Consider the following 25,825-nt stretch of genomic DNA (forward strand, 5'->3'; position numbering starts at 1 on the left):
AAGTTTTATAAGCTGACAGAACCCTGTTTCACTTGAGTTGATTCACATTTTCCAGTAATGAAAGATTTACTTCTGCGCTGATGAGCACAGCTTCTTTGCAACAGATAACTGATGAGCCATGTAATGGCTCCTGTTCCCGTCCTCCTCGCAAAACCGCTGAGAACTGCCACCTTGCTATGAGCTTTACAGCCACTATGTAAATGCTGGGTATTAGGGGTACATTGTCTATTATTAAGAAGTGGCACAGGAAATACGTTAAATGAAAATCCTATTTGTAGTTATGAACCAAGACAAAAACTTCCAAACAAGAAGTCTATGGTTTTGGTGGTATTTACGAAACCAGGTTGTATTAGTCAGGGATCTCTAGATAAACAGAACCTATGGGGAGAGAGAGAGATTTGTTTCAAGAAATTGGTTCCTGTGGTTATAAAGGGTGTCAGATCCAAAATCTGCAGGGTGAACGGACACTCTGGAGACCCAGGAAGAGTCAATATTGTAGTTCAAGTCTGAAAGCTGTCTGCTGGCGGACTTCCCTCTTGCTAGGGGAGGTCGGTCTTTGTTCTATTCAGTTGTTTAACCGGTTGCATGAGTCCTACCCACATTATGAAGGGCAATCTGCTTTACTTCTAGTTCCCTGGCTTAAATGTTAAGCTCATCCAAAAATACCCTCACACAAACATCCTGAATAATGGCCACACATCTGGACACACTGACAAAATTAACCACCACAGAGGTTAACACGCCTGGTTTGAAAAATTCACTCGCTTAATTATGAGGTTACTTACCAGGTTGAAGCCGTTGTGAGAGTTTAAAAATGGGAAAGACGTGATAACTTTTTTTTAATGTTTGTTTATTTTTGAGAAAGAGAGAGCACGAGTGGGGGGGGGGGGCGGCAGAGAGAGAGGGAGATAGAGAATCCCAAGCAGGCTCTGTGCTGTCAGCTCAGAGCATGATGTGAGGCTCAAACTCACAAACCTCAAGATCATGACCCGAGTGGAAATCAAGAGTTGCACACTTAACTGACTGAGCCACCCAATCGCCCCAAGACGTGATAACTCTTCATAACTCTCTTGATAACTCCTTTCAGGTATTCTCTCTCTCTCTCTCTCTACCTCTCTATCTCTTCCCCTTTCTCCCTCTCTCGCTTCCTCTATCTCCTCTCTTGGGAGGCTTGCACTGGGAACCAACCCAGGCACAGCACTGAGAAAGCCCGCGCCAAGCAGAGGAGCCACGTGAGGGGACTCCAGGCAACAGCCCCTGGCCAACGCCAACCTCATCTCTAGACATGTGGGTGGGCCAGCCCTCAGGCGCTCTCATCCCCAGCCTTTAGTTTTCCAGCCATGCCCAGACATGGTGGAGCAGACTGTGCCCTGAGCCAATTTCTGACCCACAGAAACTATGAGAGATTTTTTAAAAAGAAAAAAAAAAAAAAAAAAAAAGATGCACGCTATTTTAAACCACTAAATTTGGGGGCAATTTGCTACACAGCAATAGATAATTAATATAGTAAGATTGTGGGTAACTTTATAAGACACTACCAAACTGGTTTCCAAAGTGGTTTTACCGTTCTGCATTCCTTCCAGCAGTGTGTGTGGGTTCCAGACCATCCTTACGAACAGTGCGTATTTAGCAAGTGTGAGTTTAGCCCTTCTGACGCGTGTGGAGTTGTTTCTCATTGTGGTGTTAATTTGCATTTTCCTGCTGATGCCAGACTTACTTTGGATCAGAAATATCATGACCCAATTTAGAAACCAACCTTATTTACTAGGATATTTCATAGTCCTAATACCAACTCATCCCTACCCCTGATAATAGACAGCTTATTCTCGCATTTCCAATTTGTTTTAAAAGATCATTGCTACCAAATGAGTCTGTATCGTTAATAATTATCCCCACTGGGATTTATCCAGTTAGGTTGCAAGCCCTGGGAAGAGTGAGGAGTAAAAGCCATCTATTCACAGACGTGGGACTCGTGAGCCTCATTACACTAGCACCTGTTGTTAACTGGCATTGATATTATTATCATTTATTAAGAAATGCCCTGTGCCAGGCATTTTACATGTCAAAGCTCACTTGCCACAACACCACTATGAGGCTCATATTTTTATCCTCCTCTTATTCCCAAGGAGGAATAGGTTTAGAGAGGTCAAGAAACTGGGCTGTGGCCACACACTGAATCTGAACCCGATATTGTTTTATTTGATCCAAAACAGGCTTTTCCTCACTTCTTTCTAATTTTATACCAGAACATGAGAAAACATTTTGGCCTAAACAGTGGAAAATATTCTAGACTGGAGGTTGGGAGACTGGGTTATACTCCTGGCTGTGTCACTAATAAACAGTCAACTCTTGGGCAAGTCCCTCTCTGCTCTCTGGACCATAGTTCCTCATTATTAAAAATAAAAGGTTGGGTTAAGACCTTATCCAGCTCAAAAATTGCTATAGACCGGGCGCTATGCTAAGCATTTTATAGGTGGTAAGTTAGGTATATCTCATAAAATCCTTATTGTATAGGTACCATTATTGTGTCCATTTTTCAGGTGAATAAACTGAGTCAAAGACGTTGAATAACTTTTCCAAAGTTATTTAAACCCGGACAGTCTGGCTCCAGAGTCTATGGCCTTGCTAAACTAGGCAGCATTCACTGAAAGCTTAATTTTCACAACCACCCCATGTCATCTTTAGCAGAATTATTCTCTCCCCATCCTTACGTTCCCTCCTACTTTCTGAATGAAAGAATTGAGTGTTAGGGGCTCCTGGGTGGCTTAGTTGGTTAAGCGTCTGACTTGGGCTCAGGTCATGATCTTGAGGTTCGTGGGTTTGGGCCCCATGTCGGACTCTTTGCTGACAGCTCAGAGCCTGGAGCCTGCCTCAGATTCTGTGTCCCCCTCTCTCTCTCTGCCCCTCCCCTGCTCTCACTCTGTCTCTCTTTCTCTGCCTCTCAATAATAAATAAACATTAAAAAAAGGAAAAAGAAGAAAGAATGGAGTCTTAGAAATTTTATTATGTCCCAAGTCCCACAGCCAGTCAAGGGTAGAGCCAGGACAGGGAGGAAGCCCAGACAGCTTGCCATCAAAGGCTAGGGTCTAAGTGTCCCCGGGAGTCAGAATTCGAGACACCACAGCTCCATAACCCCCGGGAAATCTTGGCAGAGGCCCACTTGGAAACACCCACACTGACTGACATGGCCACACATTCCTTTCTAAACTCCAACCTGGGGGTCCCTGGGTGGCTCAGGCTGTTGAGCATTCAACTTTGGCTCAGGTCATCACCTCATGGTCTGTGAGTTCGAGCCCTGCCTCGGGCTCTGTGTTGACAGCTTGGAGCCTAGAGCCTGCTTGGGACTCTGTCTCTCTCTCTCTCTCTCTCTCTCTCCTCTCTCTCTCTCTCTCTCTCTCTCTCTCTCAAAAAATAAATGAATAAACAAACAAAAAAACCAAAACAACTCCAACCTGGCTGCATTTCCCCCTCTCTTTTCCTCCCCTCTAATCAAACCAGCTGCCTGGAAATCAGAAATGAGAGCTGTAAATGGTGCCCTTGGGCGCTGGTGGTAGTGGTGGTAATGCAGCTTCCCAAACAGACCCTGCTTCAGGCTGTGGGGGAGGGGTCTCCCTAGCAGGTCCTCACTATCTGCCATAAGCTGGTCTCTATTCCTCCAGGCCCGAGATTGAATTAATTACTGGGACTCACGTATCTGGGAGAAAAGGGAGCTTGGACACCTTGAATACTACAGTCCCCAGGCTGTTGCTTTGAGAATCTGGTCTCGTTTTTATTTTTTTGACATAAGTATGTCTTTTTAAATAGAAAATACACATATGGGGGCACCTGAGTGGCCCAGTCGGTTAAGTGTCTGACTCTTGATCTCACCTCAGGTCATGATCCCAAGGTCGTGGGATCGAGTCCTGCATCGGGCTTCATGTTGGGTGAGGAGCCTACTTGGGATTTTCTCTCTCCCCTGCTCGAGCACTCTCTCTCTCTCTCAAAAACAAAGTAAAAAATAAAAAAAGAAAAGAAAACATACACCTAATCAAAAGTCAAATAACAGAAAAAGCGTATTGTGTCTAGTGAGTAAGTCTTCATCCTACCCCTGCCCTCCTGCCCTCACCTTCTGAGTCAACCTCTTTCTGGTACATCCAAAGATAGTCTTGCATCTGTAGCCACAGAGGGATGTATTTTAAACCACACAAACGGGCACACACTATACACACTGTTCCCTCTCTCTTCCTTTTTATCTTTATTTAGCGATGCAGCTTGGAAATTCTTCCTTGTCAATACCTAAACACACTCTCCCTTTTTGAAAAAGAGGTTGTAAAGCTGTTGCAGGGCTCTGCCATGATTTGTACAACCAGTCTCCTGTAGTGACTGGTGAGGCCGTTTCTGATCCGGAGCTCCGACAGTCAGCGTACTGAATCTGCTCGTGCCTTTTGTCGCACTGCTGCGCAGGCCCCTCTGAGCTCTCGTATGTCACGTGTGTCAAGGAGGAAGGGAGCAGAGACTCTGGCCTGCCCTCCCCCAGCCAGAGAGGCATTATTACCGCTGGACTGTCCTCCATAGGACTGTAGTCAGAAGACAGTCCGTTCGTGGAGGGGCAGCTCAGAAAAGGCATCCGGACGTCAGCTTGACTGATCACTGAGATCGGGTAGCAGCAGCAATGAAAGGACACTGTGAGCCTCCCCAAATATGCCCTGCCAGATATGCCTCTGTCACCTTTCACAGCAGGACCTTCTGTGCCAGGGACTGGGCTGGTTCCGTGACTCCTGCCGCTGGAGGCACCGCCTGTGATTCTGAGTGATGTGGACCAACACATAAGGAGTGAGCAGGATGATGGCATTCTCTGAAGGCTACCGACCTATGGCTGTTTCTCAGCCATAGGTATGAAGGGACCTGAGCAACTTAAGTCAGCTCAGTTCTCACATTCTCTTCCCTGAGATGAAAGCTTTTGGGGAGGCTCCTTGAAAAGCAGACAGCCCGATGTCTGCCTCTGCCTGGCTTTGTTTGGAGATGGCTCGCTCCACTGTGGGCCCTGGGCGAGCCCCTCAGTGATTTCCCTTCCGAAAGAGGGACGGACACTGGGAAGGCCCGAATGCACTCTGCCTGGACTGATGAGAAACCTTTTTTTATATTGAGGCCATTGTCTCAGCCCTCCTCACAACAAAAATTCATTGAAAGCCTCGGATTCCCCCCCACCCCACCAACATCATGAAAATTCTGAAACACACAGAAAACTTGAGAGAATTTTGCAATGAACACCCATCTATTTACCACTTAGACTCTATCTACGATGAACATTTTGCTAGATTGGCTTTCCTTACAGAATATTCTTCTATTTCTCCAAGCCACTGATGCTTGAGGCTTTTTAAAAGCCTGGCCTAAAAATTCAATTCATCTGCTTTTAAAAACTTCAGAACAGGAAACTTTAACGCCTTGTTTCACGAACACAGAATAATTTAGTTCCATTCCAAATGAGGCTGCCTAGAAGGAAGAGAGAGAGGAGGGAGAGGAAAATGGAGAGGGGAAATACAGCTGTGGGAAGGCAAAGAGGAGGTGAGAGGAGAAAGGGGACGAGGGGGTGCGGGTGGGCAGACACAGGAAAGGTCTCGGGGTGGCAGATGAGCAGGGGCCAGGTCACTGGCATGACTCATGGCGAGCTGGGGTGTGCAGGTTGAGGACCCACTGGGCAGCTGTTTGTGTTAAGGATGCCGCTGGCCTCCCCCTGCCGCAGCGGGGACAGCTGCCTGCAGGCGTCCCAGGACAGTGCGGCTTGCATCATTGTTCCTCGAAGACTTCCTGGCCCGGGGGGCTCCAGCTCCACAGACAGCCGTAAAATGGAGCAGAGCCAGGATCTGGACAACCAGACACCGGCATTGAACCCCAGTTCTGTTGTTACTACCAACACGCAGGCCCTCGGGCAGCTATTGAACCTCTCTTAGCCACTGTGTTCTCATCTGGAAAATGGGCATATTAGGAATAGATGTCTCATGGGGTTGGTGACCAGGTGAACTCAGGTGAATGCATGTGTATAATACTGGCTGAAGCAGACTCAACACCAGCTGTGTGCCAGGCGTCGCGCTCAGTGGCTTGCACGCTTTATCTCTCCCCATCCTTGTGATGGCTCTAGGAGGTGGACATTACTACGGGCCTCATTTTAGAAATGTGGAAACTGAAACTTGGGGATGGTCAAGTCCTTTTAGCAGGCGGTGCCGCTGGTAACGGTGGAGCCGGGCCAGGACCCCCCGGTTGCTGTGCTGCCCTCAGCACTGTGCCTGGTACTAACCCTGTACAATGTGACGAAACAGGCCTGCCACAGAGGGTTCTCACAAGGTCAAAGTGCTAATACCCACCAGGTCCTTAAAAATGTTTGCTAAGGGGCGTCCCACTTTGGCTCAGGTCATTATCTCACGGTTCATGACATGGAGCCCTGTATCGGGCTCACTGCTGTCAGCGCAGAGCCCCCTTCAGATCTTCTGTCCCCGTCTCTTTCTCTGCCCCTCCCCCGCTCACACACACTCTCTCAAAAATAAACATTTAAGAATGTTTGCCGAGTGACTAACATTCGTAGCATCTGTTGGTGAGCGCGACAAATACTTGTCATATTCTTCAGCTGTTTTCTCTAGTCATTCATTCTATAGAAGCTTCCCTCTGATGGGGTAACCATGGTGGGAATCTCCCTAATCCTGTTTTGTACAAATGTCAGATTTAACAAATAAATTACAAGCGAGTTGATTTTCTTTGTGTTCTGACTTCATTTATATTAGAGAAACATTGAACCTATTATATTTTTTGCCTGTGATCAAACACCAGGGAAGTGGATGATAAATATCAGAATCTAGGGCAAGCCTACCCTTCTCCTGCCAGTTCCGACCTGGTATTGGACTTCTCTAGTGTGCCAAAGGCAACCCAACACCCAGGGCCGTCCTGGAGAACAGAACTGGGAGCCTCTTGCCTTGCCTTGCCTTGCCTTTGATAAGGCCTCTCCATGGACTGGTTGCTGTGGCATGCCTTCCCTGGTTGTTTTCCACCTTTTGTGATTGCCTTCACTTTCAAAACTTGTAAAATAATAACCCTATGAATTTATCTCTAAATGCAATGAAGAAGATACGGAGAATAAAGCGAGATCATATATGGAAAAGTGCTTTCAAACTTTTAAGAAAAATTTCTAGGCAAATGCAAGATTTTGAAAACCCGCTTAATAGCCAAAAGGTGGAAGTGACCCCAATGTCCTTCAGCAGATAAGCGGATACACAAAATGTGTGACGTATATACAATGGAATATTATTTGGCCTTGAAAATGAAAGAAATTCTGATACATGCTACAACACAGATGAATTTTGAGGACACTATGCTAAGTGAAGTGAGTCTGAAAAGGACAAATACTATAAGATTCCACTTATATGAGGTACTAGAGTAGTTAAATAATGGATTCAGACTGTAGGATGGTGATTGCCAGGGACTGGAGGGAAAGAGGAATAGGGAGTTACCGTTTCATGAAACAGAGTTTCGGTTTTGCGAGATGTTCTGGAGATGGATGATGGTTGCCCTGAGCTGTACCCTTAAAAATAGTTAAGATGGGGGGTGTGCCTGGGTGGCTCAGTGGGTTGAGTGTCTGACTCTTGATTTTGGCTCAGGTCATGATCGCAGGGTCATGGGATTGAGCCCTGCATTGAGCTCTGTACTGTACATGAAGCCTGCTTAAGATTCTGTCTCTCTCCCTCTGCCCCCCTCCTCCGCTTGTGCGTGCTTTCTCTCTAAAATGAAAATTAAAAAATGGTTAAGTTTTATGCTGCGTATTTTTCCCAAAATAGGAATAATTAACTAATTAAAAACAAGTTCATTTTCTCTACGATGGGGTTTTTTGTCTCATTTTTGCGTTAGCCAGTTAAGAGGACGCTGTATTTTGTACTTTTAATAAGATCCAGGGACCAGAGCTAGGACGGAGGCGCACTGTGACAAGGACAAAGTATAGGGTTTGGAGTCGAACTTAGGGCCCTTGTGCCTTGCTTGGGGTCCAAAGGCGATTCCAGTGCCCCTTGACTGCCCTTCCCTGGAGTAAGAGGTCACAGTAGTTTTGGGGACTAAGTGAATGATGCCTAACTGAGGAGTCTTCAGACTGAAGGGGGTTCAGAATGACAGGGGGCACCCAGGAGGGTTTGGGACCCCAGCGCTCTCCTCTGTGAAACGATGGGCCCGACACCACATGGGAGTCTGCATCTTGTAATTTCTAACCAACTGTCAGCACCAACAAAGAAACAACTCAGCCCATAAACCTCTGCATTGAGACAAGACCACATGAAACCAGTCCCTCAATTCCAAGAGATCCGCAATGTTTTGAGAGAGAGCAGAAAATCCCAAGTTAAGTGTTTATAATTTGCCCCTGTAGTTGTAAACACTCAACTGTGTTACCGTTCCTTCTCTCCCCCCACCTTCTCTCTCTCTCTCTCTCTCTCTCTCTCTCTCTCTCTCTCTCTCTCTCTCTCGTGTGTGTGTGTGTATGTGTGTGTGTGCGTGGTGATGATTTAAATATATCAGTAATTTTTGTATCACAGAACATTACATCTCTTTTCAGCTTTTCATTTCCAGGATAAACTAATCCAGTTTTCTGTTTGTTTGGTTTTTTTTAAAGGCCAAGGCTTTTAGCATGTCATTATGACCAGTTGCAATTTCCATTCCTGTGTGGAAAAGAGTTAAAAGCTTTTCTGTGTCCTTCATTACCTCTTTCCCAGAGGTGAAATGTAACTTAATGTTACAGCAACAATTCTGCAGGTAATGCCCCACGTGCTGACTTCCCCTCTGCACATTTACCGATGAGCCACAGCTGACAGATGACCCTCTTCAGCGCCGACTGCTGATAATGGTCACGTGTGGCATGGAAATGAGGGGAATCGTTGTCATCAGGTCCTATCTGGCTCTATCCCTTCATAGCTATGTGGCCTTGAGCCTCCCTCACCTGTACAATGGGAATAAAAGTGGGCTTCAGAACTGTAGAGAAGAGAAATTGAAATGACATCTTTTTTTTTTTTTTAAGCTTTTAAAATTTATTTTGAGAGAGAGTGAGCAAGCAATCAGGGGAGGGGCAGAGGGAGAGAGAGGGAGAGAGAGAATCCCAAGCAGGATCCACACTGTCAGCACAAAGCCCGATGTGGGGTTCGCACCCACAGACTGTGAGATGGTGACCTGAGCTGAAATCAAGAGTCGGATGCTTAACAGACTGAGCCACCTAGGCACCCCAAAATGACATCTTTAACCGTCGGCTCCCACCTCTCCTTCGTCCTCTTCTCCTTTTCCTTTATTCTCTTTGAAATGAGAATTTCTCTACTATCGGTCTCTTTGCTTTTTTCTTTCTCTTTCTCCTCCCTCTTTCTTTCTTTCTTTCTTACTCTTACCAATGGAAACAATGCAGAGACCACAATAAATACAGCACACTGTTCCTTCCTCCGCAATGACAAGGCATTTGTTTTATTTATTTTTTTTACTGGGCCACCTTTCCTGCCTTCTGGTCACAAGCTGGCAGTTGGCAATTGGTCATTTGTCCGTTGTTGCACAGAGAGCTACATACATGGGCTATTATGACCAGCATCTGAATCTTTATTTTCAAGCTCAATAAAATTTTCCAATTTCCTGCCATCTAGCCTACCGGCATCCCAGCAAACCTGTGGGTTTCCTTCATTAAGGAATTTTGCAGCAAAATCCTTTCAATCCGCTGGGAGAATTTTGCTCACTATGGTTTTCACTGAACCTTGTCCTTTTCATTCTCTCATTAAGAGACCTTATTTCCAGCTCTGCCTCCAATTCTGTTTTCACATTGGACCAGCCTCCTTTTCTGTTAGCTTTTTCACTAGGAGGGCCTAGTACTTCACTCCACATCAAACTGTTTCCTTCATTTCAGAAAGGAAAACAGATCTTTTCTTCAAAAGTTTCTTCAGTCTCTTCCTCAAGCTTTCCCCCTGCTTTGTACTTTGTACCAAATAGCAGCTGCACCTTCTGGAACAGTCCTGAACTGTCTTCTGCTACGCAATGCGGAGAATATACTTTCTCATAATCTGAAGTTGCTGGCAGAGCAGAAAGAAACAAAAAAACAAAAGCTGCATTTCAGGAACTCCATTTAGTGAAATATACTTCCTTTTGGTAGTATGCCAGCTAATTTCTTCAGCAGGCAATGATATTTTGAAAGTAAATGACTATGGGCGAGGGGAGGGAGTCAGTGAAGGGAATCAATATACCAAATCAAGTGATATTGTCCATTCATTCATGAAACTGTAGAAAAGAGATAAATTCACTGGTAAATGCATTGTGTTACTGTAACAATTTTGTTGCATGTTTCTCATGTACAGGAGAATAAAAACAAACAAACAAACAAACAAACAAACATGTGTTTGATGATAAAGGAATTGCTGTAGATTACAAATACCTTACCAAGTGTGTTAAAACAAATCTAATCTCTTACAAATGCACAGAATAGACCTTATATTGAAATTTTTAAAATTTTGTAATAATTAAAACCTTGAGATTATCTCTATGTTTCCATACTTGCTCTGGAAGGGTCTTTAAATCAATTTATTAAGGTTACAAGTAGATGCATATGAATTAAAAGGGCATTTTGCATTTCCCTATATAGTTTCAAGAAAGAATTCCATCAATTATCTTGTTTTTTTCTTCTTTCCAGGTTAGCAATTTATGATATAAACAATAAGTGATATGCTTTAAAACACACAAATCAGCATTAAAGCAATACCCAGAACTATTGATTTTAACTTTTATGTTAACTAACTTCTATCTGAGCACCAAATTACATTATTTTCTATTCAACAAATATTTTTGAACACCCACTATGTGCCAGAATTGTGTATGCGCTATGGGAGAATACAAAGAAATATAAAACAGTCTCTTCCCTTGAAGAGTATTACACATTCAGGAAGACAAGACACCCATGAAATGACTTGACAACAACTAAAGACTTCTTTATAAGAAATAAAATTATTTATGTATCATGTACTTTCAAAACATGACCAAAATCAATGTTCACATTTAAAAAATTCAAGAAGGGGGGCGCCTGGGTGGCTCAGTCGGTTGGGCGGCCGACTTCGGCTCAGGTCACGATCTCGCGGTTCGTGAGTTCGAGCCCCGCGTCGGGCTCTGGGCTGATGGTTCAGAGCCTGGAGCCTGCTTCCGATTCTGTGTCTCCCTCTCTCTCTGCCCCTCCCCCGTTCATGCTCTGTCTCTCTCTGTCTCAAAAATAAATAAACAAATAAAAAATTCAAGAAGGTACAAGAGTGTAGTGAAAAGTAATTTTCCCTTCTCCCCCTCACCCAGATCTTTCCTAAAGACCATCTCTGTTATGAGTTCCTTGTGTATACTTCCAGTGTTGGTATAAGCAGATACAAGCATATGTAAGCTTATGTATAATCACATACATCTATTTACACAGATCTCAGTCCATGTTTTAAAGGAGATTAATCTATGGGATGCCTGCGTGGCTCAGTCAGTTGAACGCCTGACTTCCCCTCAGGTCATGATCTCTCCATTAATGAGTTCAAGCCTCGCATCGGGCTCTGTGCTGACAGCTCAGAGCCTGGAGACTGCTTCAGATTCTGTGACTCCCTCCCTCTCTCTGCCCCTCCCCCACTCGCATTCTGTCAGTTTCTCTCTCTCTCTCAAAAATAAACATTAAAAAAATTTTTTTAAAAAGATTAATCTAGAACAACTAGCCACTGTTTAGCAATCTCAGGAAATGATCACATAGTAGGCACTCAATAATTATTTGGATGGCTAAATGAGAATGGCATTCCTCTTTGGTAGGACATTTCAATTTCTAACTATTTGAAATAATGATGTGTGAAACATTTTTGTGATCCAACCCTTCTTTAGGTAGATTTTCAGAAGGTGAATTACTAGGTCAAGTCTTTTAGGTCTTACCAAATTGTGTTCCAATAGCTGTTTACCCCCATCAGGACCATCATGGTTATTTAATTTTTTTCCATCTTTGTTAATTTGGTAGATGAAAAGTGCAATCTCATCGTTGCTTCAGTTTGCATTTCTTGGAATTAGTGAAGCTGGACATTTTCCCAAATGTTTGCCGGTCATTTCTATTACCTGTTTTTGAGAAATGTCTGGTAGGATCCTTTGCATATTTAACTATCGAGGTTTTTCTTACTGAAGGTTATGAGCTCTTTAAATATTAAAACTATTAATTCTGTTCCTCATTATTAATAAATAGTTCCCCTCATCTAGTGTTTGCCTTTTGAGTTTTGATTTAATTAGCTTATTTTTGGCCCGGAAGATATACATTTTTATCTGTTCACTGCTATCCGTTGAGTCATTCATAATTCATTTCATTACCTTTGAGGCTAGAATAACCTACTTATTGCATCCTTTCAAGAACTGTGTAGAGACAGAAGGAAAGTCCACCTTACAGACAGAAGGAAAGTTCACCTTACAGTAATAATAGCCTGTCAATAGGGCAATTTTCTAAGGATTCATCTGTAGAGGTTAAGTTGAGAATTCATTCTCTTTTTTTGGATCTGATATATGTGGATTTAAGAAAACATCTTAGACATCCTTTTTGGGATGGCACCTTATTGGTGCCATTTCCAGGTGGGAAGCGAATCATTTGAAGTTGTCGACAGCCGTTATCTTTCTTCTCTCTTTCCCTACTACCCAGAGTGAAAAATTGCTAAAGATTGGGTTTCTAACTTCTCAATGTATTCATCTCAAATTCTTTATTCAGACAACTCAACCTGTTCTCTTGGCCACCATTAAGAATAAATCTGAATATATCAGTCAGAGTCCTTCCAAGAAATAGAATCAATAGGAATCATCATCATCATCATCATCATCATCATCATCATCATCATCATCTCTCTATCTAGAGAGGCTTATTTTAAGGAATCGGCTCATGTGATTGGTTGGGGTGGTTAGCAAGTCTAAAATCCGGACAGGATTTCCATGTTACAGTCTTGAGGCAGAATTCCTTCTTTTCTAGGAAACCTCAGTTTTTGCTCTTAAGAGCTTCAACTGATTTGAAGAGGCATTATTGAGAATAGTCTTTATTACTTAAGGTCAGCTCACTGTAAATGCTAATTAAATCTACAAAAAACGTTCACAACAACATCTGGACTAGTGTTTGATCAAACAACTGGGCGCCATAACCTGGCCAAGCTGACACATGAAATTAATCTTCACACCGAATCTTCCCACTGGGTGGATTTCTTTCTCAGATCGTGCTTCTGTGATTCCATAAGCTTGTTTGTGAGTATGTAGTCTCCTAGGTTTTATTAAATATAAGATACTGATAGTTCATTTATGAATACAATGATTGTCAGAATGTTTCTATGGCTGGTTCACTGGCTGTACAAAAGTACTGCTCCAAAATTTGGATTGAAGGGAATCCCATTCTAGAAATTAGGAATACATTATATATAGCTTGGACAACATGGTCATTGAACAGTTTCAGATCTAGTAGGACATGTGATAAGAGGAACTGTTGAGTGCTCAGTTGTGTACCCATTGTCTGGGGTGTTATGGAGGCCTGGGCTAAAACATCAGCTCTGCACCTGCTTAATAGTCGAGAGAACAAGGCAAGACCTGGGAAAGGGAGGCTGGAAGCATTAGTTGGCTGGGATGCCACCAGTTCAGAGGAAGAATATGGAGCCAGATGTGATAGCCTGTGATGGCAACCAGTCAGGTCCTGGGAGGGTGAGCGGCGGGAGCTCCTGCATCCTGGCAATGGGAATGGAATTATGTATGTAGCTGTTGCCGAGCTGGTAATGAAGAGGAGCCTATATATGAGGATCACAATAGAGTGAGACAAAGGACTCTCTACCACCAGCACTGGTGCTGGGGCAAGGGGACAGTCCTGTTCACAGGGACTTGTGTGGACAGAAGAAGCAAAGCTGGGCCTGCTTCTCACTCAAGCTGTTCAATAGGATACGCCAGTCCTCAGTCTCTCGGAGACACACGGTCTTGGGACTAAACGGTCACAAACACCTCCTGAGAAATGAATCTGACGTTCAGAGTGGGTAGGTCTCTCGCACAATGCCATGTAGTTATCTGTTAAGATAAACGTCTTCATATGTGTTATTGGTTGAACTATGTCCATCCCCCCCTAAGTTCATATGTCAAAATCTTAACCTCTGGAATCTTAGAATGAGGCCTTTTCACTGCAGATGTCATTAGTTAAGATGAGGTCCTACTGGAGTAGGGTGGGCCACTAATCCAATATGACTGGTGTCCTTATAAAAAGCAGCTGGGACGCCTGGGTGGCTCAGTCGGTTAAGCATCCCACTCTTGGTTTCGGCTCAGGTCATGATCTCATGGTTCATGAGTTTGGGCCCTGCATCGGGCTCTGTGCTGACAGCGAGGAGCCTGCTTGGGATTCTCTCTCCCTTTCTCCCTCCCCCTCCCCCACTCGTGCTCTCTCAAGGTAAATAAACTTTAAAAAGAAGGGGAGGGGATCTAGGACACAGACATTGCACACAGGGAGAATGCCATGTGAAGGTGATGTAGAGATTGGAGTGATGCTTCCAGAAGCCAAGAAACAGCAAAGATGCCAGCAACCACCAGAGGCTAGTGGAGAGGTGTGGAACAGATTTTTCTAATAATCTTCCAAAGGAACCAACCTCCACCAACACTTTTTCTTTTTTTTTTTAAGTTTACTTATTTTGAGAGAGCGTGGGAGGGGCAGAGAGAGACAGAGAGAGAAAATCCCAAGCAGGTTCCACATAGCACAGAGCCTGATGAGGGGATCGATCCCATGAACTGGGTGTGAGATCATGACCTGAGCCAAAACTGACTAAGCAAGCCACCCAGGTGCCCTGAGAAGTTCTTATAATTTAACAAAAATGGTGGCATGAAAATTCAGACTCTGAATATATATCTATCCTATAAAGAGACCAAAAGATTTCTCAATGAGATAATTTAAAGGTGTACATAGCTTTCCATTTATCCCTTCACCAAGTAAAGATGTTTAAAATGCCCACAAAAACTTTGAGAATCACCGAGTTAGAATCACAATACAGGATTATTCAGAAGTTTCAGAGACTTTCTTTGTAAGGGAAGCAGGAAACCAACATTCAAGTTTCTGAACAACCCACCCTAAGACTAAATTATATTTGTTTGGTCTTTATTTTCATGAGCATTTTTTCAATAACAGCTATTTTAAAAAATTATTTTTTATGTTCTATTTTTATTTTTGAGAGACAGAGTGCGGGGCGGGGGGGAGGGGTAGAGAGAGAGGGAGACACAGAAACCGAAGCGGCTCCAGGCTCTGAGCTGTCAGCACACAGCCCCATGAGGGGCTCGAACTCCCAAACCATGACATCATGACTTGAGCCGAAGTTGGACCATCAACTGACTAAGCCACCCATGTGCCCTGCAATAATAGCTATTTTAAAACTTACACTGAAATTTCATTTGAATGAGCTGAGATTTTTTTTTATTGAAGTGTAGTTGACATATTTTATTATATTGGTTTCAGATGAACAACATGGTGATTCAAGATTTATATACATTACGAAGTGATCACTGCAATAAATCTAGCTACCATCTGTTATCATACTAAGTTGTTACGTATTATTGACTATATTCCTCTATGCTGTACATTATATCCCGGTATCTTATTTATTTTATAACTGGAAGTCTATACCTTTTGATCCCCTGCCCTTATTTTGCCCATCCCCCAATTCCCTCTCACCTCTGGCAACCACCACATTGTTTTCTGCATCCATGAGCCTATCTCTGTTTTGTTTCATGTATAAGTAAATCAGATGGTATTTGTCTTTCTCTGACTTTTTTCACTTTAGATCCATCCAAATTGTCACAAATAGCAAAATCATTCTTTTTTTCGACTAATATTCCATTGTGTATACATACACACACACACACACACACACACACACACACACACACACATATACACACCATATTTTCATTCATTGATGGACACTTAGTTTGTTTCCGTATCTTAACTATTGTAAATAATGTTGCAATGAACATGGGTATGTACACATCTTTTCAAAGTGATATTTTCATTTACTTAGGGTAAATACCCAGAAGTAGGATTGCTAGGTCATATTGTAGTCCTATTTTTCAGTTTTTGAGGAACTTCCATACTGTTTTCCACAGTGGCTGCAGTGTTTTACATTCCCAACTGTGCACAAAGATTCACTTTTCTACACATACCCACCAACACTTGTAATTTTTTGTCTTTTTGATAATAGCCATTCTAAGATGTGTGAGGTGATACCACTTTGTGGTTTTGATTTGTGGAGAAGTTCATTTTAGTTAAGCTTATTTTTTTTTAACACGCTGGAATTTGTTTTTACAGATTGAAGGAATAAGTGTCTTTCCATATGTTCATCAACAGCAATTACCCAAGAAGAGCTTTGTTCCCTAGATCTCTGGATAGAGAGACATTTAATGTTTTCTATCACCCCACAGAATACTATGAAAGACACAACACTGATGCAAATACAAACACAAAATTAAAGGGAAGAGTTTCTTGGTGAAATCTATTGATGGAAAAGTTAAAGTTTCAAAGTAAAATTTGAAGTTATGTTTTTTTCTGCGTTTTTTTTTGTTTTTTTTTTTTTTTGCTTTTGCTTTTGTTTTGTTTTTGTCTTTGTCTTTGAAACAGCACATGGTCATAAGTAGTCAATCACAGTCATAATGCTCAAGCCAAAGGTAATTTGAACCATTCAAGGCTACCTTGGAAGTTTTGGCCTATTCTGTCGTCCTGTAAAATCCAAGGAAGGACTTTTGGTTTGAGCACTGTTTAGGGACCAGAAATGAGAAGTCACTTCAGTCTGGTTATTTACTTTTCCATCTGAAAATGGAATACATTACTGACAATCTGACAGAAAGAAAAGGGGGGGAAATATTTGTAGAGTATTTCAAAGTTAATGCATACCTTTTAAATTTAATATATTTTTTAAGTAATTCTTTTTTTAAATGTTTATTTATTTTAGAGAGAGAGAGAGAGAAAGAGAGAAAGCATGAGTGGGAGAGGAGCAGAGAGAGAGGGAGACACAGAATCCAAAGCAGGCTCCAGGCTCCGAGCTGTCAGCATAGAGCCCCATGCTGGACTCTAAAAGTCACGGACCACGAGATCATGACCTGAGCAGAAGTTGGACGCTTAACTGACTGAGCCACCCAGGGGCCCCTAAACTTATTATCTAATTAGATAAGCTACATGTTGTTTTAGTGTACTTTTCATAAAAATAATTCTATTGCAAATATTTTCTTCATAGACTAATTGCATTTTGAGCTCAAGATAATCTTAGTTGCAGTCACTAAAGATGATGGCTAACATGAAAATATTTAGATGATGAGACAAACTCCACCAAATTTATTTATGTTACATGCCTGAAAAGGAATGGCCATTGAATAATATGTTTTGATATTCAAAAGCATCCAAATTGCCTAGAAAGTTAGGAAACTGAGAAAATAAAAGGAAATTATGTAAAAGATGGTAGCAGGCAACATTCAGGAGACTGACCAGGTTTTTCACCAATCATCCTAGTACTGTGCCCAGAAAAAAGTCAGCCTACAAAGTTACTAAAGCAGCATGATCTTAAGATTTCCTTGTCTTGTGGGTCCCCAAGACCTTTCTCAACTTCAATAACTTGCTGGGAGGACTCGTAGAACCCCAGTATAAATGGTACCAAACAAAATCAGCAAAGAGAAAAGCCTCTCAAGTTGGCTCAGACCCCACTTCACCAACAGTGCCTCTATCATAGATAGAAATCATTTCTGCTGGGGTTTGTTTTGTTTTGTTTCCACCCTCTTGTGTTGACTTGGCCCCATCTCTTTCAAAGCTAAACGCAGAAACATCACCTCTGTTCCACCACCCACGTCTCTCCTTCCCTCTCTCTCCTCCCCCAGTAACATTAGCTGAGTCTCAGGGCATGTAAGACACAGCAGGCACTGTTCTAAGGACTTTATGTATTTACTCTACTAATCCTCACAGCCGCCCGATAAGTTGGGTGTTATTACCTCCATTTTACACAAGAGAAAATGGAGGCACAGAAGGTTAAGCAACCTCTCAAGGTCTTGAAGCCTCCATTCAAAGGCGCACAGTCTGGCTCCAGATCCAAGTTCTCAGCTCCTGTATTGACACTGCCTCTCAGAATAACTTACCCTGGGGCACAAGGCAGGCCCCCGTGGCCCTACCGGACCCACAGAAACACGGGAACACTAGAGAATCAAAGCCAATCCTCTGCTAACTGAAACCCTCTCCTTACAGGCTTTTCCAAATCTCCTGAATAGCCTTGATTCATGTTCTCAACAGTGACTAAACGAACCACAAAATCCTGTGCCTCATGAACTCTTAAAAAGCAGAGACAACAATGTGAATGTATGTTTTAAAATGATTAAAGGTGGTAAATCTTACCTTATATGTAGCTTACCACAATTTGTACAAAGCAGATATAAATTCGGGCAAAGGACTTCTGTGTATGTGCATTTTAGTGTGTCACAGATACCCCTTCTTCGTGCATCTAAGTAATCTTTGGGGGAAAGATGTTCTACTTTTGTTTGCTTGACTCTCTGGGCTGATCCTGCGAGCTCCCAGATCAAGCTGTGTTTGCTAATCCCTGCTCAAAGTGCAAGCTTGAAGATAAGCCAGTGCTAATTATTATCCCTTTCTGTGTATGTAACACAATGCTGCTTTAAAAGTGTTCTTTTCCTACATTAACTCATCAGACTTTCATAGTTAACTGTCCTGCAAAGAAACTGCAGCAGATATAATCATCTATATTGTATGGCAGAGGAAGTTGTGAGGGCGATGCCCCGGGAAACCCAGGTCTTGAAGCTTGTAAATGGCAGAGGTGAGGTCAGAGCCTGGAGCCAGCTTCGGATTCTGTGTCTGCCTCTCTCTCTGCCCCTCCCCCACTCACACTCTGTTTCTCTCTTTCTCTCTCTCAAAAATAAATCAACATTAAAACAAATTTAAGAAAAAGAAAAAGAGAAAGAAGCAAAGACTTTTCAGTAACCAGAGTCCCTTTTCTCAAATTCTAGAATTCCAAGAGGGCTGAGATTAGGGTGACACAAGTGAGGCACTTGCCTTGGGCACAAAATGTAAGAGGCACTAAATTAAGACAAAGAATGTTTTAAGGTAGTATCTTTAAAAGTTTAAAATTAATATTCAAATATCCCTGCTGAACAAAATATCAAAATTTTAAATGAAGGCCAGCTGCTTGCTTATTTCACAACCCTGCATTTTTGGGCAACGGGAATGGTTGTTTCCTATTAGCTTCAGGTTCCCAGACACCTGGGGCCGTCTCCTCCTTGTCCGGTGTATTTGTGAGGGTTGCCAAGGGTGTACAGACAGACTGAGTGATGCAGGATTCTCTATGGAGTCATGATTTTTTTTTTTTTTTTTTTTTTTTAATTGTAGAGGAAGTTCAGAACTGGGCTGGGGTCAGATGACCAGAGAATGGCTAAGTTCAGGTTGGATCCCAAAGTTCATGGTGCCATGGCCCCTGTGCTTTGCTTGCTGTTATGTTGCCTCTATCCACTCTGTCTGCCTAGTGCCTATACCTAGCAAGGAGAAAACACAGGTGAAGGAATCACTCTCCTACACACTGGAAATTAAAAGAGCCTGAATAAAGTCCAAAGGAGTGCTCAGGATGGAGATATTTCTGGTTGGCCAGTCATGGACTATTGCATAACATGACAGCAATTCCAGCGATTGTATCAGAGAGCTGGGGGCAAGATCTATTTTTCACTACCCACACACAGGGTGTGTCCTACTTTTAAGGAGCTCTGATAAGTGGAAACCTATATTTACATTAAAAGTACATTAAGTTGTGATGATTTACTTTGGCTAAATCACGATGAAGCCCATCCGATATCAAGTTCTCCAAATCTATTAAATGGAATTTGATCTATGGTTGGTGGGTATTTTGATGACCCGTTGGGTAATTTTATTGTAGCAAATCTTCAATCAGCTGTTATTTGAGCATCTACAGTTGTGCAGTGGTAAACAAAATAAAGTCTAAGTCAAGGTCTCTACCTCCGGTAAAGCCACGTGGAGTCTACTTAGGGAGATATGAGCCGTATACCCAAATAGACAAATATTAACTTATGATAAGGGCTACCTGAATACTGAATAGCATAGCCATTAACTCATAGAAATTCCAAGGAGGAAAAGCAATCACTTTGGAAGAGAGAAAACAGAACGGTTTGGCATGAACTGATTCTGTAGGATGGGTACCTAGTTGGAAATGTGAGCAGTGCATATTTGAGGTCTATGGGGAGGGCTGTGCAAAGGTAAGGGGCCATCAGGTGCCAGACAGGATCACGTGAGAGTGATACCATCAGTCCTGCTGAATAGCAGCTGTATCAAGCTGGCAGAACACCAATCTTAGACCTGAAAGTGGTCTCCTCTCTCACAGGACAGCTGTAAATGGATGAGATGTTCCAGGGAACTGATCAAGACCAGCTCCTGGGGGCTGTCTTCATGAGAAGAGCCAGGGGAGAGCAGGAAGGCAACCGAGAAGGTGATTGAGAAGAAATGGTAGAGCAGTCAGAAGAAAGCAAAGAGTGTGCAAAGTCAGAAAGGGCCAGGCCCCAAGAACTATAGGAGGTGAGTGGTCAGTGTGAGGTGCAGGGGAAAGGCCGAGAAACGTTTGAGACTGTGAGTCATAGTTTTATGGAAGGGGTTTCCTGGTGGCATGGCTTCCCGAGGACTGTACTGGTCTGTGTGACGTGAACATGCCCTTGATCCTGCAACCTTTTTGTTTGTTTGTGCCTTCGGCTAAGGGAGAAGAGATTGGCTTATTGTGCACATGTAACATTCAGCCACAACTGAGAACAGGATGTTCTCAGGTCCAAGGCAAAGGACCAAAAAGGACTGTTTAGGTATGAACAAGGAGAGTCTCTCAAAGATGGTTACTGTGATCAGATGGCAATGGATGTTCTAGATCCATTAGACAGGTTCTAGACAGTAGGCATGGAGTCCAACAATTGGCATCAGCGTCCCTAACCTATGGCTTTCTTTGTTTCTGCTCCTGGAGTTTCCACGGGTGCACAAGCTAGTGGCTTACTTGGACCTCTGCTTCATCTCTCTTCTTTTTCACTTTAGGCTGCACATTGGCTCTCATGGTGTGGAGGTTTCTAAGAAGATGGCCTTAAGGCCAAGAGCTTCAAGCCAACTGTGTTAGTCTAATTCATTTTAGTGGTGTGTTCCTTACAATAAAATGTGGAATATCTTTGGAAGGACACTAAAATCTGGGATGTCTTTAGAAGGAGTTAGGAAAATAGTTACATAAACTGCTTTCCCAGAGGGGTACTGGGTAAATGGGAACAGAGATGCGGAGTTTTCATTGTGTACCCTTTTGTACTCTTTGAATTTTGAACCAGGTGTTAACTGTTAAAAAAACTTAGGGGCACCTGGGTGGCTCAGTCGGTTGAGCATCCGACTTCAGCTCAGGTCATGATCTCACTGCTTGGCGGGTGAGTTCGAACTCCGCATCTGGCTTGCTGCTGTCAAGGCAGAGCCTGTTTTGGATCCTCTGTCCCTCTCTCTCTCTCTCTCTCTCTCTCTCTGCCCCTCCCCCATGCATGTTCTCTTGCTCTCTCTCTCTCAGTCTCTCTCTCTCAAAAATGAATAAACATTAAAAAACCTAAAAATTAAAAAAATCAAAGACTAGAACATGTGTGCCAGGAAAAAAAAAAGAATAAAATAAGAACAAACGTTTTAAGATTAAAATCTTCACAGGATGCTCCATCAAAAATAAGCAAACAGGCAAACTCTTCTGCCATTTAAAGAAGTGGCCTTGTTAAGGTATAGCTGACACATGGTAGCTTGCACATGTTGAAAGTGTACAATTTGGGGGGCGCCTGGGTGGCTCAGTCGGTTGAGCGTCCGACTTCGGCTCAGGTCACGATCTCGCGGTCTGTGAGTTCGAGCCCCGCGTCAGGCTCTGGGCTGATGGCTCGGAGCCTGAAGCCTGTTTCCGATTCTGTGTCTCCCTCTCTGTGACCCTCCCCCGTTCATGCTCTGTCTCTCTCTGTCTCAAAAATAAATAAATGTTAAAAAAAAAAAAATTAAAAAAAAATAAAAAATAATAAAAAATAAAAAAAAGAAAGTGTACAATTTGGTAAGTTTCGACACACATTTCCTTCTGTGAAACAATCAGCATAATAAAGATAATGAACCTATTCACTACCTTTGGAAGTTTTCTCATATCCTTTGGAATCCCTGCCTCCTACCTTTTCCCACCTTGTCTCCCATCCCCAGGCCACCAAAGCACTGATCTGCTTGCTATTGGTTTGAATTTTCTCAAGGTTTATATAAATGGAATTATATAGTATGTACTTTTGTGTCAGGCTTCTTTTACTCAAGCAAAGTTATTATTATTTTAGAGATTTTATTTTTAAGTAATCTCTGCACTCGATGTGGAGGTTGAACCCACAATCCCAAGATCAAGAGTCGCGCGCTCTACCCACTGAGCCAGTCAGGCGCCCCAGTCAAACTAACTTAGGTTTGAGATTCATCCATGTTGCATGTATCAGTAGTTCATTCATTAAAAGTCATTGAGTAGTATTTCATTTCACAGATACACCATTTGGGCAAATAAGAGTAGGGGTCATATGCTAAGTATGTTTAACTGTAAAAGAAACCTTTTTTGAAGTGCTGGTACCATTTTGCATTTTCGCCAACAAAATGGGAAGGAGAGTTCCACTTGCCCCACATCCTCACCCCCTGACAGGACTTCTCAGCTTTCTACTACGTGCATAGTAGTATCTCATTTTTAAAAATTTTTAAAAATTAATTATTGTTTTTTGGTTTTTTTTTGAGAGAGAGAGAGAGAGTGAGCAGGGGAAGGGCAGACAGAGAAGGAGACACAGAATCTGAAGCAGGCTCCAGGCTCTGAGCTGTCAGCACAGAGCCCAATGTGGGGCTCGAACCCACGAACAGTGAGATCGTGGCCTGAGCCAAAGTTGGACGCTTAGCTGACTGAGCCACCCAGGCGCCCCATCTCATTTTGGTTTTAATTAGGATTTCCTTAATAACTAAGGATACTGAAGATCTTTTCATGTGTTGTTTTTAAATGTTTATTTATTTTTGAGAGAGAGACAGAGAGAGAGAGAGAGAGAGAGAGAGAGGAAGAGAGTGGGGGAGGGGCAGAGACAGAGGGGGACAGAAGATCTGAATTTTCATGAACTGGGAGATCATGACTTACGCTGAAGTCAGACACTCAGGTGACTGAGCCACCCAGGGGCCCCAGATCTTTTCAATTGCTTATTAAACCATCTGTATATCCTCCTTGGTGAATGGTCTCTTCAAATATTTTGCCCAGGGTGCCTGGGTGGCTCAGTTGGTTAAGTGTTGGACTTTGACTCAGGTCATGATCTCACAGTTCATAGGTTTGAGCCCCACCTCAGGCTCTGTGCTGACAGCTTGGAGCCTGGAGCCTGCTTCAGATTCTGTGTCTCCCCCTCTCTCTGCCACTTCCCTGCTTACACTGTCTCTCTCTCTCTCTCAAAAATGAATAAATATTAAAAAAACAAATATTTTGCCCATTTACAAATATTTGTTTGTGATTACTGAATATTGAGAGTCCTTTATTCTGAATAAAAGACTTATTGCATATATATTGGCAAATATTTTGTCCCCATCTGTTGCATGTCTTTTCATTTTCTTAGTATTTTGAAAGAAATTCAAGACTTTTTAATGTTTATGAAGTCAAGCTGGTGTGGTAGCCAGCCTTCAAGATGGCCCCAGTGATACTCCCCCAGTCTGGTATTCCAGCTCTCCTCTGGTCCCCGTCATACGGAACACGGCTGATCTGTGTAATCAGGATGTGTGGCATCTGAGGCTAGATCATAACAGACATTACAAGTGCTGCCTTCTACCTCTGCTCTCTCTTGAATGGCTCACTCTGAGGGAAGCTAGCTACCCTATTGTGAAGACACTCAGACAGCCCTATGCGAGATCCATCTGGCAAGGAACTGAGGCCTCCTGCAAACAGCTTTGTGAGTGAACCACCTTGGAAGAGGATCCACCAGCTCCGGTCAAGCCTTCAGCTGACATCATGACTACAACCTCACGGGAGACCCGGAGACAGAATCACAAAGCTAGGCTGCTCTGATTACTGACCTACAGAAACCGTGTGAGATAATACGTGTACGTTATTGTTTCAGCCACAAAGTTTTGTGGAGATTTTTTAACATACTATAGATAACAGTGGGGTTTCTATCTTTTGTAATAGAAAAACTGATGATTAATACCCGTTTTGTGTTTTTTAATGACGAGTCTCTGGGGATGGGATGAGACCTTGGGATGATCTTTCACTTGGTGATAACTACCATGAAAACTTCCTACAAATAGGCTGAGTCCTTTATTTCTTATGATGTTCTCTCCTCCTTGGTCCCCAACCCATTCCTGTGACTTCTCTCCTTAACAGTCTATAGCCAACTGATTTGGGCAAATGTGATGGTGGCAGAAGACGTTGGACAGAAAGTCAGCTTGGGCAAAATCAGGGGTTTTGACACTTGCAATAATTCCTAGCTCACCCATCTCACAAGGCTAGCCTTCCTCAAACACTATCGATTTCAGTATAAAACAAGTTTCTTCTTGCCTTAGGTCTTTTTCAGTGGCTTTTCTCTCCTGGTTGGATCATTATTTTAAAAATTATCACTAACATAATTGAATTATAACAAAATTATCATATGAGGGTTTAAGAAACACAACAGACGAACGCAGGGGAAGGGAAGGAAAAATAAGCTACAAGCAGAGAAGGAGGCAAACCATGACAGACTTAAATACAGAGAACAAACTGAGAGTTGCTGGAGGGGAGGTGGGTGGGGGGATGGGCTAAATGGGCGACTGGCATTAAGGAGGGCTTGTTGGGATGAGTCCTGGTTGTTGTATGTAAGTGATGAATCACTAAATTCTACTCCTGAAACCTACATACTACACTCTATGTTAACTAACTTGAATTTAAATAAATAAATAAATAAATAAATAAAATTACCATCTGGAATGTTCTTACATACTGAAGAGTATATAAAGAGTATATTACCTACAGGTAAATAATAATACCCAAAGGCACACCCTGTCCCCACAGCCCAGCTTAAGAAATAAACTGTTAACAGTACACTTGCAGCCTCCTGGGTTCCCCTTCGTGACTGTGCCCCTCCCCCACCAGAGGTTACCCATTCCCCTGAGTTTTGAGTTAGGGTTAGTTGTTCTCTTGCTTTTATTTATAGTTCGAAAAAAAAAAATCAGCCACACAGGTCTCCCTGAATAGTTATGATTTAGTTTTGAAAAGCCGAGTAGCAAGCACACACCTTGCTGTAATAATAACGCCAGCGTCAGATGAAGGCGCCTCCAAGACAAAGGGAATGATCCCTAGGTTAGAGTCTGAATTCAGCTTCTCTGGGAATTTACCAGAACTTCTTCTAGGCAATGTCATGAGTGAATCCTGGGGAAAACAGAGTGCAGCACAGTTAGGGCACGGGTAGGGCAATAGTAGGAAGCAGGTGTTAGACGTGTGGCTGTTATGTGGTCGGGGGAGTGTGCCACTCTTGTTTTTATCTGCTTCTAAGCTCACCATAGCCTAGAAGTATGTCAAAGCAGATTGCTTCTGTGGGGGAAGACATGAGTCCTCCGGTGATCTAGGTGGCACTTTTCTCGATACATGGTCCAAGACAGGTCGAGGAACAGTAGAATCTGGGTCAGGTGCACCTGTGGATTTAGTCCTCAGTGAAAAGGAAGGAAGGATGGGTGGGAGCCCGTGGATGAAGCCATCCTCAACATGTCTGTCTCTTGGGTTATACTGTTCCAGCTCTGACTGGTGGCCATCTGGAGCACAGTTGACATCCT

The 25,825-nt window shown here is 42.9% G+C and overlaps 1 long non-coding RNA gene across 1 annotated transcript; it reads right to left on the reverse strand.

Moving 5' to 3' along the window:
* Positions 1 to 9,422: 9,422 nt before the first annotated feature.
* LOC109273383 (uncharacterized) lies at positions 9,423 to 18,558 on the reverse strand. The gene is made up of 2 exons (XR_002083015.2): positions 18,383 to 18,558; positions 9,423 to 10,251 (listed from the first exon to the last, which is right to left on the reverse strand). It is a non-coding gene; the product is annotated as an uncharacterized LOC109273383 (long non-coding RNA).
* Positions 18,559 to 25,825: the final 7,267 nt, after the last annotated feature.

This window comes from Panthera pardus, unplaced genomic scaffold (assembly GCF_024362965.1).
Source record: "Panthera pardus isolate Hobbes unplaced genomic scaffold, ASM2436296v1 HiC_scaffold_24, whole genome shotgun sequence".
NCBI classification, from domain to species: Eukaryota; Metazoa; Chordata; class Mammalia; order Carnivora; family Felidae; genus Panthera; species Panthera pardus.